This window comes from Marmota marmota, unplaced genomic scaffold (assembly GCF_001458135.2).
Source record: "Marmota marmota marmota unplaced genomic scaffold, marMar, whole genome shotgun sequence".
NCBI classification, from domain to species: domain Eukaryota; kingdom Metazoa; phylum Chordata; class Mammalia; order Rodentia; family Sciuridae; genus Marmota; species Marmota marmota.
Window position 1 is genome coordinate 47,651,482 of NW_025999977.1, and position 16,173 is coordinate 47,667,654.

Genomic DNA, 16,173 nt, shown 5'->3' on the forward strand with positions numbered 1-16,173 from the left:
GTAAGCTCCAAGAAGCAGTCCCCGCGGGCTCAGTTCCGGGAGCCGGAATTCGGCTGCTTAGTGCTTGTTGTATGCTCTGATAGGAGCAGGGTCCAAGAAGCAGCCTCCGCAGGACGGTTCCAGGAGCCGGAACTCGGTCGCCCCGCGCTCGGTGTTCGCTCCGATAAGCTCAGGTTCTAAGAAGCACCCAGGCGCTGAACCCTAGCAATCTGTCTGCAAGCCGCAGGCGAATTGCAGCCTGAAATTACCTGATCTATGGTTGAATGAGCTGCGGTCAGTCGAAAACAGGGAAGGTGACGTCAGTTTACCATCATGGTGGCTGCTGGCCTCCTCTGTGGTCTGACCGGTGTGGAGAACCGAGATGGACCGCTTCCTTTCCCCCGTCTCGAACCCAGAATTCAGCCCTGAGTACGGTGCTTGCGCGGCTGGCAGAAACTCTTCCTTCACTCTTTTCCAATCTTTTCCACAGATCATTCTAGGGCCTATCTGTCCCCCAAACTTTCCCCCACCCCTGACCCTTTTGGTGTCTCTACAACACTTGTATCTATTAATATAGCACACTGCATTTTTCTGAAAGGTGAAAGAACACATAAAGGGGGGATTAGAGTCTCCCTCCTTACTCCCTCAATCTTTCTTTACATTGATATGCAAACTTGTTCCATGAAGATTCCAACACTGATTTTTCCGAATAGATTTTCAATATTACTCTTGGGGAAAAGGTACCAAAAATCCTTGTGCAAATCCACGATAATCAGTATATCAGTAGTTAGGCACCTAGATATTTTATTAGTCACTGAGGTTTTCTATGTTTTGGAACTTTGTCTCCAGCTATTCTACGAGTCCCCCAGGGACAAAAACCAGGGCTCTTACTCCATCCCTGTTCTCTCTCACTGAGCCCAGGGAAGAAGTTCTACAAACACACTTTGATAAAGTAATTTCTCTCCTCCAATCCCCTCCAATCAAATTTCGTTTGAAAAATGAATACCTTTTCAGCAGTTCCCATTCTCCCTGTAACGGTTTATTTTCTCCATTTAACTTGCACACTCATTATCAGACCATAAATGACTGCTTTCTCATTTGTGAAGGCATAAATTTTGCAAAATAGCAAGAAAACTGGATCTCAAATATTCATTTTTCCTCTTCCCACCCACAAATCTATTCTACAATTATATAGGTGATGAATGAGTAAAATGCTTCTGGAATATGTGCAATGCCTCAACTCCTATTAGCCTGTGTTCACTGTGTTTATCTGCCCAGGTCCCTGACCACCTTGCACCTACTATGACAGTCACTACAATAACAGCAGGCATGTGCCAAAGCCTCCTCAGCCAAAGACCACCAGGCACACACCTGCTGTCTGGCAGGCCAGATTAACTAAATCAGTGCACAGAGGGATGGCACCCCAACACCACAGAATGTACCTGCAAAGAACAGAGATCTCTTGTAGGGTTTGAGATCCTGCTGAAGGTCAGCAGTGAAAGTGAATTAGCAATTGATATCCCCAGTTACATATAGAATAGAAAAGCAGGTCTTAGGGATTCACAGGTAAGAAAGCTAGAAACACTAAAGAACAGGGGGTCATTATAGGGTTTTACAGCTGCCATGCGACCTGAGGAGACAGTGTTTCCTGTTGATTATGCCCTTGATTTTGTGTCTGTCCCCCTAGCCCCATTAATAGCCTGAGTTAAGTCACTCTTTAACTTTGGACAGCATTTTACACCTTTGGAAGTTAACCTTTACTTCATGTTAACTATGTGTTAGGCGCTATTACAAGGGACTTTTATGTAATCCTCACCACATGCTACAGGTACTCATATTGCCATTATTTAACTTAAATAAGGGAAAACTGAAGTTCAGAGTGGTTAAGACACTCACTCGTGATTATCTGGCAAGAAAGCAGCAGACTGGGTTTCAGACAGGCTGTCCCCAGGACCATCCACAGCCACACAGCTGGGCTGATGTAAATGGATCCAGGTGCCATCCCAGGAGAAGGGGTGAAATGCAGGAAAGAAACAAACACGAAAGCCCTTTACATTTTTTTTTTTCCACATCCAAATTGTCAGCCAGGTTATTCTGAAATTAACAACTTCCAGGAAGTTTGACATTATTGCTGAGACCTCCTAGATGAGCTCATGGAACCAGGAGACCTCCTGTCCTGCGTCGCCATCCCTTGAATGATGTAATTGGGCTACCTCAGGGAAGCCAAGGAGGGTCAGTCTCTGTGGAGGTGTTAAGAGATTTATGGAAAACTAAAGATGTGTTCCATAATTTCTCATGTCACAATCCCATGTTAAAGCTATTTTATCTGTTGACTCTGCTGTCCAGGAGATTAAGTGAGTTCTGAAATAAGGGTCTTTGTACCTGACCACATGCCTGGTTTTCCAGGGCAACAGAAATCATTTTTGCTGTGATGACCTGCAGTAGCAGAAAGGGCCCCTCCAACTGCACTGCGTTCAGCAATGCCTCAACTCCTATTAGCCTGTGCTCTGGTGTTATCTGTTTTCTAGCTTGTTCATGTCCTGGAGGCTTCCACCAGGTCTTCAGAGAGCATTGGTTTTGCTGGGGCTACACTTGCCCCTGAGGTCCTCCAACAAGAGGTCCTTCACTGTCCAGCAGTAAGAGACCTCAACACTGGTGGCTGTGTTTGCATTTGGGTCTCCTGAACACTTTGGTGGCAGCCCCAGATCCCATACAGCGGCCTCTCTCTCATTCCCTCCTGGAAGACGCAGAGTCTCCATTCTCACAGATGCTGGTAATGGTTTGTAGAAACCCTTCAGACCCTAAATTCAGATGTAAATGGAGATTCACTTTTATAGGGATATATGCATCAAATGCATATTGTATTTTTGAATAGGAACAAATTTTTTAGGAAATACCTAGTCCACTTCATCCCCATTTTAAATGTAAGTGGAAAAAAAAAGTTTAAAAGCATAGCAATTCATGGCTATGACTGCTCTTCTACACGTTAGAAGCATAAGACCAGAACTCTGTTTTCTCTTAACAAAAGAACCATGGAGAAAGGGTTAGAAAAACAGTGTTGTCATTTCCTCCCCAAAGGGTGAGTTATTTTGTTCTCCTTCTTTCTCCCAACAACTAAAGCCTCCTTGTTTCCCATTCTGATTTTCTGCACCATTTGCCTCTGCCACGTCAATTTGTGGATTTGGTCTAACTGCTCTTTATGCTAATAAAAAGGCCGACAGTGCAACTCCGCAAAATAAATCACCGTCTTTCCTCGCTGCTGGTGTCGCCTGACTGAAAACCTTTAAAGTGATGATCAGGTTCTTCCAGAATTGTTCTGCCCTAGTGGAGTTTACACACATCTGTTCACACCAGTACAGATTTACTTATGCATTAGCCCCACGACTTTAGCTGCATGTACTGATGGGTGTCAGCGGTGTGTGACCCCTTTGGAGAGTATGAAGATGACCTTGGCTGCTTTATTTGGAAGTAAGGATGAAGGAGTGGTGGTTCCCCTTATTTACCAGGTGCCTCCTGCCTCAAGACTTGGCCCACGTTGTGCTATGAGAAGGGCTATTGATTACTAAGGACCCTTAAAAAAAAAAATGCCTGACACCAACTAATACCAAGAATAAAACTAGGACTACATAGAAGTGAGGCCTGAGGAACAGCATATTCACACCAACGTGGTTTTGATAAGGCAGCAGCAGCACTGAGCAGTATTGCTGTGGACATCAGTGGGCCCCAACAGCTCAGATGAAGGCCAGGTCTCACATATTCCTATCAGAACCAGGGCAATGAAAGGATTGCAGAATCAGAACCAGAACCACAAAGAAATTACTCCTTGTAAGAGGGAAGGACGTCAGAGAGATCCATGATGAGCTCCACTATTGAATGGCTCTACAGTGGACAGATCATTTCAGCATGTCACCCCTTGGGAAGTCTGCAAAGCTGGTCAGTGTGCAAAGCTGACCTCATTCACTCTGATCCGAACGGAGCTCAGGAAGCAGCCACGAGGTTTCCAACCAGATCCTCAGGGGAAATGACCAAGCTTCACAAGTCATCTGGCTTGGGATAGGGATGTCTTTTCCTTAATTATTGATCGATTTAGCTATCCTATTTTTAAAAAATAAGCTTTCTATAAAAATGTGAAATAAACATTAAATTCAGAAAATACAAAACCCTCAAAAGGGCAAGATAAAAGGAAATTGACATAAAAATTCTGAATTTTTAATTATACTCTTAAAGATAAAGGCAAGGACTTATAATTCTTGCTAAGGTGGTGAGCAAGCAAGAACTACTAGCTCTCTGCAGTAGCAATTCCAGAGAAGTAACAGAAGAGAGTAAAATTTTTATCAAAGAAGCTAATACAAAAACCATCAGGCTTCCATGAACATGTGGGGTGTGTGTGTGTGTGTGTGTGTGTGTGTGTGTGTGTGTGTGTGTGTAAGTGGGAAATAGATTTGATGGGGAACAGCCTGAGGAAAAAAAGCATCCTAACATGGTAGGAGAGATTGGAGGTAAGACTTTGAGTCTTGCTTAAGTCTTACAAACTACTTTGATGTGGGAGCCAACCTCCAAGATAATCCCCGTGATCCCCCTATTTATGCACATGAGACTAATGGGAAGCCCACACTGAGAAATGTTGCTTTGGAGCATCATGGGCCCCAACACCTCCTATGAACTTTGAGGCTCTCATATCCCCATTAGGGCCAGAGGCGCCAGAGACTGCATTATTGCATCCAGAATCAGGGAAAGACACTCTTTTCAAGAGGGATCCCTTTATACCCTTGGCCTAGCTTCTCATGTTCAGGATGGAAAGCAATGCAGAAATCGTGTGGAATGGTTGGAATTTTCTATTACTAAAAGCCAACACAGCACTGATTATTATTACTACATCCATACCTATGCCAAATTTTATGAATATTTTTATAAAACTTCCTAAAAATAAGTTTTTTCGAATCAAAAAGCATGATTGCTTTAATTTTAAAATATATTGCCAAATTCCCCTATAGAAACCTTTAATCCATTATAGTTTCATTATCCATATGGAGATTTCCAATTTTTCCATATTCAGGTTAAAATTTGCTCTCAGTCTTTTTAGTCTTTGCTAACCTGGTAAGAAAAACTTTAGCTTTTATATATCCTTTCTTCTGATTGTTGATTTTGCTCAACTTTGTTTTTTTTTAATACAAAATTTTTTATTCATACCTTTTGACCATTTTCTGTTAATCTGTAATTTTTCAACACTATGGGTATAATCCCTTTGCCTACTCTGTCATTTCATGAAATTTTCCCCGTTTGAAACTTGTCTTTCATTTTGTAACACACCCTCTGTTGTATAAAGGGTACTTTTTTCTTTCGTCATGGAGTGCAACAGACAGACTTCCTTTATATATTTCAGCCTCATCATGTTTGTGAAAATGCGCCTCCAATGGTGTACACATATTCCCTGAAATTTTCTCCTGGCTCTTTGTGTATTTTATTTTATATTTTCATATTTAATACATCATTAATTTAATTTCTATGTACTGCGAGCAGGAACATAACTTTTTCCCCAAAATAGTTAATCAGGAGGCCTTAGAGTCTTAACATCACAAACAATAAACATGCACCATCGCTACCATCACCATGTGCTTATATCACGTAACAACTTAGTGTCCCACCAAGGACACGCCATTTCTAAAGAGCCTGTGAAGTTATAATAATGTGTGTTGTACTTCCCACAGGCCAGAAAGTCTTCTAAACACTTCACATGAATAATCTCTTTTGGTTCTTACAACATCCCTTTGACAAACACTACTATTACCATTTTACCAATGGGGAAAAAAAATGAGGATGATTGTCCAGTGTCACATAGTTAACAGGAAGGACCTGCAGGAAGGATTTTTTTTTTTTGTCCTTTAGTTATTCATGACAATAGAGTCTATTTGACACATTTATACAAACATGGAGTATTTCTTAGTCTATGGTGTATTCATATATGTATATAGGAAAGTTATGTTAAATTCATTCCACTTCCTTTCTTATTCCCTTCCTCCTCCCTTTCCTTCATTTCTCTTTGTCTAATCCAATGAACTTCTACACTTTCCTCCCTCCTTTTTGTATGTTTGCATCCACATATCAATTAGAACATTTGACTTTTTTTTTTTTTGCGATTGGCTTATTTCACTTTGCGTGATAGTGTCCAGATCCATCCATTTACTGACAAATGTCATAAAGCCATTCTTCATTATGGCTGAGTAATATTCCATTGAGTATATTTATCACATTTTCTTTATCCATTCTTTTGTTGAAGGGCACCTAGGTTGGTTCCATAGCTTAGCTGTTATGAATTGAGCTGCCATAAACATTGATGTGGCTGTATCACTGTAGTATGGTGATTTTAACACCTTTGGATATATACTGAGGATTGGTATAACTGGATCAAATGGTTCCATTCCAAGTTTTCTGAAGAATCTTCATACTGCTTTCCAGAGTGGTTGTGCTAATTTTCAGTTCCATCAGCAATTTACTCTTTTCCCCACATCCTTGCTAACATTTATAATAATTGTATTGTTGAGAGTTGCCATTCTGACTAGAGTGAGTGAAATGTCAGGGTAGTTTTAATTTGTATTTCTCTAAATGCTACAGATGTGAAACATTTTTTCTTCTTTTATTTGTTGACCATTCATTAAATATGGCTCTCGAGACCTGGAAAAGACATATTTGCAGACACTATAGAGATGGACAGATTATTACTAGAACATTGTGGTATGCATGTCTGTCTATCCATCCACTAATCTACTGAGAGAAGCATGTAGGCATTGCATATGGAGTATGTAAGGGAGAGGAAAAAAATCCTTCTGAGTCAATCTCTATTTGAAATCAAACAAGTTGACACAAGTTGTCAGAAGCTGGTTTTCTGACAGTTTTAGAGACAGTCCACAGGGCCATCCATAACCTTAACCCAAACACATACACAGACACAGCACGCAAAAAAACGCACTCACCACTTGCCAAAGAGCCAGGATGGCAGGGATACAATACCCTTCATTCTGGTAAGAGGACCTTTGTGACAACAATGATAATTTGTTTCTTGAAACTCAGTTTCTTAGACAACACATGCATATTCTACCTCTGTGTATCTTCCTAGTTCCATCCTGTTATTCCAAATAAAGTTCCCATCTCAGTAACCAATCCTGGAGTTTCCTCACCTGCTGAAGACCAAACGGCTTTGAGTATCTACTTTTACTTACCAGTCACTGGAGGAGCGGTAGCAGTTTGATTGACAGGCTTCTCTTCTACAGAAATGTAATCTTACATACTCTTCTTGGAGACCTGGAACTGAAAACGCTGGTTGGACTGTGTGTCATTCCTTTAAGAGACTGTCAGCCCTGACCGTGTCCATCTTAGCTGCTCATTGGACATCAGACACGCAGTATAGCTAAGACAAAAGTGGGGCATAGGGGTTTTAGGATACAGCAGCTGAAATTGTGATTTAGGACCAACATAATAATTCCATTATAACAGGTATATATTCTTATTAAAATTACTATTTTTTTCCTTACTTAAATAGGAATGTTTAGGGTTGTTACTTTAGGAAATCCACAAAGGGGGGAATTATACCCCTGTAGGAAAAGGGAATTATACTTTGTGATAGAAAATACCCACAGAGGTTGGGAGTAGAGGAAGAGAATGCATGGGTTCTATATTCTAGTGTTCTGATGATCCCCAAAGAAATAATTGATCTGGCAGTGAAGAGGTGAGGTTTTGGGTGGGCCAACTCCTCGGTGGCCTGTGTTGTCTTCTTCCTTTTCCTGGGGGTATATATGAAGGATTTTTTTCCCTCATTCTCCTATAGACCAGCTTGCAAAGGAATCTGCTTTAGCCATGGGTCAGTGCAGGCCTGGATGTTCCCACTGAAGATTTTTTCACTAGGAGTTGAGCCTGTAGGCTCAGATTCACTCTAGGAAACTAGGAAAGTCATTCTAGGAAACAGTACCAAAGTTGAGTACATGGTGACATCTAACATCCAGCCACAAACTCTCCGCCAAAGACTGCACACACAGATCCTCGTGGGAACTTCCATGGGATTCTGATAGAATAGATCCTTTATGATTTTTTTGATACATGAGCACTGATACTATTTCTGTATGCATGGAATTTTCACTAGAGCCAGAACTTTGATAAGTTCTAAATGCCTCAAAGAAAAATGGTATGTGACAGGGTATTACAACTTAGCTCATTTAAACATAATTAATGGTAACAGTCCATGAATAAGCCTATAATTCTGAAAGAGAGCTAACAAACGTGGAAACTGAAAAGGGCCTCATTAAAACTGGTTCTCTTAGCAACTGGCATAATTTGGTACAAATGAATTAGGTAGCTGACTTTGGAAAAAAAAAAAAGATCCAAATGATCCAATGCTGACTCAGAAAAGTAAAGATTCCAGTTATATAACAGTATAATGTGAATGGCAAGTAAGGATTCTATTGCTAAAATACAGTTTAAAAGATTCCTATAATTCAGCTGATGAGAAGCAAGTTGCTAGAACAGCCTACAACAACTCGACTACTTTGTACACAAGGTTTTGAGGTAGATCGTTAGACTCCATGATAGTGGTCACTTGCCACCCCTCCCCCCAATAATCATAGCCCATTATCTGCTTTATTTTCTTGTTTTTATGAATACCAAAATTAACATTATTTATGTATGCATCTACTTATTTTCTGTATGACTTCTACCTGTATTCTTCTATACCTTAAAGATACAATCTTGTCCTCAGGGTTCACTGTAATAACCTCTGTGCCTAGAATAATACTAGTTGGAACTCAATACTTGCAGAATGAATAAGGGAATGAAGGAATGAATACGACTGATGCATGCATGACTGCTCCCCGTAAGTGCTTGTTATAGGATACTGAATGGGAAGCCTAGAATATATCCATGAATAGGACTTGCTCTGGCAGGCCACATTCCCTCCCACCTTGTTCTCCTTTCACTTGGGGCTAGTGTAACCTGTCTACAAAAGCCTTCTTGATGTTCTCTTCCTATCTTTATCTTTATCTTTATCTTTATCTTTATCTTTATCTTTATCTTTATCTTTATATATATATTTATATTTATATATATATTTATATTTATATATATATTTATATATATATATTTGTGTATATATATATATATATATATATATTTGTCTGGAATTTCACAAGGTGGAAATGAATAAAACAGTTCTACAGTTCCTAGAGATTTCACAAAGTGAGAAATAAAGTAAACCTCCACTCTGATCTGTGATTCCATTGCTAAAACAAAGGAGAACTTGAGAACCATCAATAGGGTGAGATGTAGAAAGAAAATTGGACCACATATTGGAGACCTGTGTCATCACCACAAACCAACTTTGAGTTGTGATCAGAGACTCAGAAATCAGAAAAGGGGAGAAAAGACAGGCATCCGGGTATGCTCCTTGAGGCAAAATAGACAGTTTAAAACAAAAAGATAAATTTTTGTAAGAACCAATGTCGCCTCTTGGAAAAAAAATAGAATTTAATTCTTCTATCATTTGCGGGTTGATAAATCATAGGGGGAAAAATTAGTGGATCTCTACTAATCTTTTCCGCATCTCAAACCAGGATGATCACATCTAGTTTTAGAGGATTATAGAAAAGAAAGCAGAGGCACAACCCTCTGCCAATGATGTGCAATCAATTCATTTGACAAACACTGGCAAAGAAGAGAGTGAACCATTGCAGTGAGTTGGAAATAATTTCTTAATAGTAAGCATCAGAGAAAAAGCATTGTACCAATGCTCGTACACTAAAATGGGTCTGATAACTGGCTCCGAGCTGGGCACTCCAAAGATAGGTCAGTGAGCTTTACTGTGAAAGAGAAGAAATGATGATGAGAGTCAGGAATTTGAAAACTGTCAAATGTCTGAGTATTGAATCTGCCTGACTAGCTTTGCTATTATTTTTAGTGACTCAAATGACCAGGTACATATGATAAATAACTATTTAGTGGATTCATTCTGCCTACGACATCCTTCAAACCAAAGAACTTTCCTATAGTGTATCTCACACCCATCACAACTGATCCATTTATACACATTCTCATTGAGTTAATATCCCTGAAGCCATTTTTGAATGCTGGATATATAGTCAATGGAAAAATGGCTCTAAGGAATAAGTCTTCTTTTCAAAGCATCAGGAGAAATGTGCAGATAGTTGGGCTCATTTCTTGGTGTGTCTTCTTCTCAACAGTAAGTTTCAGAACAGCAGAGACTATTTCTCTACCGTCCACTAGTATTTCCTCAGTGCAACAGCTAGCTCATAGTGAGTGCTCCATATTGGTTAATGAGTGATAAATGAATAACCTCAGTTTAAAAATGCAAGTGATATTATTATTTAAAACATCCAGGGGCTTAGCGAACTCACCTTATAGTGGGCCATCCTAGGTTCAAGCAGCCACAGAAGCTTGCTGGGTAAAGAGGACCATGGTTCCTACTGGCAAAGAATTCTCTCCACCCTGCTTTCTTTCTCTGAAATGGACTTCACACTTTCCTTTGCCTGGCTTACTTCTATTTGTGTTTTAAGCACCTATCCTAAGGAATAAAGCAACGGTAAGGATTTTTAACTCAGATGTGCATATAGTGGTATTGATTACGTTGCATTTTAGAAAGTAGTCGTTAATTAGCTTAGTAATTTTTTATTCCTTAAGTCTTTAGTACAAAGCCTGCTTGCACTTTATGTATGAAGTGATTTAGGGAATTGTGCAATATTACTTTAAGCAATGTTCTATTAATTGAGATTTCATTAAGTTTTCCTATAAATCTGAGCCATTATTCTTCTAAAAGCCAATTACAAATATTGTGTTTTGCTTTAAAAATATTCTGTTATGAAATACATCACACAGTCAGGATCTATATAAAATGCATATTTATACTTGTTTCTCACCCATTTTCTGACTGTACCACAATTGCTTTTTCCGTGCTATTTCTGATGTGCCACTGCACTGTTTCTAACATATTCTCCTGTATGTTTTCTTGGGCTATATGCAAGAATTTCTCCAATGTCTTTACCTAAATGTAGAATATTTTGATTGTAGGAAATGGAGCATACCATTAATTACTAGGAAATGTCAAATGATTTTCTGAAAGTAATTTCAATTTACACACTCACCAACAGTGTATGTAAATTTCCCCATTTCCACACGTTTACCAAGATTTGGCATTTCAGACTATTTTTTGGCAAACTGTTATGTAATATTTTTACTTAGATATTTAGTTACAAATCAGTTTTTGAAAAGGCAAGGTGTGAAGGGAAAAAAACTGGCAAAATACTTGAACATACTTGTTAAGAGTATTTAATTTGTAATCATCAAAATTATTTAAATACAGTCAATAAAATCTTTTTTATACATAGTCAGATCAGCTTTATTTGAGGTGACCATTAATTTAAGTACTTTGGCTAGTTATGGGAATGGTTTTCCCAAAAATTACCAATAAATGGGCAAAATTTTCAAAAGCCCCTCCCATTTATAGAAAAAAAAATGATGTTCAGAATGTCATTTCCACCTCCCTTAGGTGTCTGGCTTCTGTCCTCTGCTATGCCTCCTCCATCTGGAGAAACAGTACAGCCAAATGGCTAAATGCTCAGCATCTGCACAGACTTCCTGGATCTGAATCTTAGCTTCACCATTTCTAAGTCTCTCCCTTAGTCAAGTGCCTCCACGCCCTCACCTGCAACCCAGAGAAGAAAATAGTTCTGTAAGTTTGTTATGAATATTAACTAGTTAATACCTGAAAAGCATTGCAGACAGCCCAGCACAGTGCAGCACTCAGTAATAGCTCCATACGAGCTATTATTAGCTACCACTGCCATTTTTTATAAAATTGCCTCTTATTTTTTCTACCTTAACTGGTATTCAAGTTCAAACTATATTTTTTATTTTGTTTTTAGTTTTGTTTTCATTATCCTTAGCATCTTTTACAAGGGACACAGTCATTATTTGACTATATAATTATCAGAAACACAATATGTACTATAATAAGTACTATAATTGTATTTGGTCTTGAATCCCTATCAACATGATACCAAATACATTTGTTTACATCTGGTAGTTTTCCCACTGTGGATTCGGGGAAAGTTTGAGATCTTTGTACTATCTTAAAAATTTGAAATCCAACTCACTGGTCAACCACTAACCTAACTATCCTACTAAAAGCCAAATAAAATTCAAGAGAAAACTCCAGATTTAAGTGAGAGTTACAGACATGCTGTTCCTCTAGGGATCACACTAACACAGGCAAAGGAATAAAAAGATACAACTTAACACAACAATGAAATAAGTGAGAGAAGGGTATGCTAATGTGTTTTTGGAAAGTAGAAAATAGGTTAAGCTCAGTTACAAGGCAAAGAGAAGCAGCACAAGTCCAGGTACAGAGATACAGAGCACCTGCAGAAAACATGTCAGCAGAGACTGGGGTCCCTCCAGAGAAGACACCTAGGGATGATGTGGACATGCCAATCATCAGGAGAGCAAAAGAGGACTGGAAAGAACGGGCAAGCATGGTTCTGAGGAGGTGGTTGCATTCTAATCCAGCTTTCTATACCCTGTAAACATAAAGTACAGCCAGAGTTTCACCTAAAGACAAAAGAAAAATCATTAAGAGACAAAAGCCAAAAAAAAAAAAGTCGTCTTCCTCAAAAGAGTGGCCTCATCTAACGTTTTAGGGGAGGCTCCAGGGGAAACAGACTCTGAAAGAAGGATTTCTGTGCCCCAAAATGAAAGGAGGAAAGGAGTGTGGAACAGACTGGGGGAGGAAGCAGTTGACCAAAAAAATGCAGTGGCAAGAGACCCCTCAGGAACCCCAGGGGCAGCTCAGCAGCTGGATTCTAGAATCCAAGCAAGAGGCCAGCTCTTGATACCTCCCAGCCCAGGCCCACCTTACCCATATTGATCAGTTATTGGATTCAGGTCACACGGGAGGGCTCTCATCAAATTCCCAAGGAGGGACCCAGCAAACAGCACTCTGAGCAGCAGGGCTTGGCAGAGTGAGGGCCTCCCTCCTGGAGGAGATCTGTTTAGCACATTAAAGCATCCATCACACATACATTTCAAAAGCCTCTGTATCCATAGAATGAGAAAGTGATGACAAATTGCTATAATAAAAAAGCAATGAGCAAAAAGAAAAAAAAAACAGAATTTAATTTAAAACATAAACTGTTTGCCAAGTGAGAAGCACTCCACAGAAGCATGTATATGTAAAGGCAAGAAATTTCCCAATGAACAAAGAGAACAATACAAGAAAAAGAAGTTGAACTCAAGAGTGCCAATATATTTGAGAAATGAAACAGAGAAAAAGGGATGGAAAGAAATGGACAAATATCAATACGACAGAATTTGCCCAGATCAAAGAAATGAAAGGAGCCCACTAATTATTACCCGTGAATTTTTAAATAAAATTCATACATAAATATGCTTGTAAAATTCAGAACACCAAAATTGGAAGATCCTAAAATGTTGCATGGGATGGGAAGAAGGGAAGGGTAAAGAAAGAAAAAAAAGCTCACATAAGAGAGAGATCATGGTGCTCTTAACTTCTTGGGCACCAGCAACACCTCCCCACCCTTCAAGGAAAATGACTTTTGACTTAGAGTTTCATCCCATACCATGTATGAATGGACAGTGAGTTCAGAACAAAAATGTTTTCAGACACAAACTGGTTCAGAAAATTCTCCTCTCAGAGTTTTCGTTAGGATTTTGCTTAAATATGTGTTAAAGGAAAATGAGGGGATAAGTCACCAATAAAGAGAAGAACAAGGTTCAGGATCCAATCCCAGAGAGCAACAATTTGAAGGAAGGCCCAGAGTGGAGCCAGGGAAGCGTGGGGCAGGAAGCGAGACCTCCTCCCAAGCAAGGAGCTCCTAGGTCAGAATTTTACTGAGGTGATTGCAAAGTGCAATACTGTCATAAAGGCAGACGATATTGAACACTCTTTTAAGGCAATTAGAAACAACAGGGAGAAAAAAATTGCTATGCAAGAAGCAAATTAAGTCATTGTACTTGGGCTGTGTAGTGAATACTTTTACTTAGTCAATAAGATAAATGCACTTTATTGATTTTATACTTTTCGATGATGCCCCAGAACAAAGCACAGAAGAATTAATTAAGGTTTCAAAGAAGTATGCAAAGGTCGAAATTTTAAAAGTAAAGGTGAAGATAAGATTGGTATAAGCAGAGAAGGGATGAAGGGCTCCTCTCCTTATTTCACCAAGTAGGCAATCAAGACATAGTGTCAGCAATTGATTAAACAAGAAGCAGAAATTTAAGGATATTCAAGTACAAAGTTAACTAAAGAACTAAAAATATTTTGTTGTAAGTATATGGGAATGGGGAAATATAACTCAATTGTAATGGATAAAATCTACATCAGAAAGTCAATAGCTAATGTGGAAGTTAATTTATCAATTAATACTACATATGCATATATTATGTTAAATTATAGCATATTAAAACTCCAGAAGAACACAAGGCATAAATGCTTTATTTTTTCTTGTGTATACAATAGGGAGTTAGTCAAAATATGGCAGTGAACTATGCTTTTAGGTCCTGAGGAATCTGTTTGAGCGTGAAAAATGCAACTTTCATATTATTGCCCATAGGTTATTTAGAAAATAGTAATGAATGATTGATTGATGGATGGATGGATGAAAGGATGGATGGATGGACACTTGGGTTGATAGACTAAATAGTAAGAAAAATATAATCAGAAAGAAATTAGAAGAGTTAATTCATGGATATCTATCAGTTTATTGTTGTTATTAATCACTTTTGATTTGAGAAAAGAATTCAGAAAAATTAAAACCTACTGCTTTTACTAAGTTTTATATTTAAGTGAGAAACAATTCAAGATGACAAATAGCCATTGAGTAACTTCCTATAAACTAGAAACCAAGCTAATTTCTATGAGTTTCACAGCCACACAAAGTACAAAGTTGAATAAAAAAATGACAAATGATGACAACATCCACAGAAATTCAAAATGGGAAAATTCACATAGTGCTGAACACAATGAGACCCTTAAGAAAAACTCAATCTTAGAGTCTGACATGGAAGATACAAAGTCTAAATCTACTGAAAAGCAAGACTCATGAATCAAATTAAGAGAATAAAAAGTAGAATGAACCCGTATTTAAGAGGGTCTTGAATACCTGAGAATATATAGCTCATCTTGTATGCACTGAATTTTATTTGGTAAGTGATGAGAGAGTAAAGAAAACAACCAGCCATGATAGGCTTGGTTATGCTACTGTAACAAACAAGCCCAAAATTTTAGTGTTTTGCAAAAAAGACTTAATGTACATTATGATGACAGGAAGTCTTTTGCTCACTGAAAGATCTGTCTAAAAAAGTTACTTTCAAACACTGCTGGTCATTAAGCTAGGGGAAAAGGTGAGCTTTTGAAGGTCTTGCACTACCAAGTAAAACTTCAGCCCAAATAGGACATACATTATTCCTGATCATATGTCATTGACCAGAAGTAATTACAAGGCCAAATACAGCCAAAAAGGCCAAGAGCAATCCTACCTTGAATGGGGAACTGGAAAATTTAGAAAATATCACCAATGACTACCAAGGTAGGTATGGGAATGAGGGGAATAATAATCTACTATAATTTTTTTTATTGGTTGTTCAAAACATTACAGAACTCTTGACATATCATATTTCATACATTAGATTCAAGTGGGTTATGAACTCCCATTTTTACTCCAAATACAGATTGCAGAATCACATCAGTTACACATCCATTGATTTACATATTGCCATACTAGTGTCTGTTGTATTCTGCTGCCTTTCCTATCCTCTACTATCCCCCCTCCCCTCCCCTCCCCTCTTCTCTACCCCCCTCTACTGTCATTCATTTCTCCCCCTTGTATTATTTTCCCCTTTCCCCTCACTTCCTCTTGTATGTAATTTTGTATAACCCTGAGGGTCTCCTTCCATTTCCATGCAATTTCCCTTCTCTCTCCCTTTCCCTCCCACCTCTCATCCCTGTTTAATGTTAATCTTCTTCTCATGCTCTTCGTCCCTACTCTGATCTTAGTTACTCTCCTTATATCAAAGAAGACATTTGGCATTTGTTTTTTTAGGGATTGGTTAGCTTCACTTAGCATAATCTGCTCTAATGCCATCCATTTCCCTGCAAATTCTATGATTTTGTCATTTTTT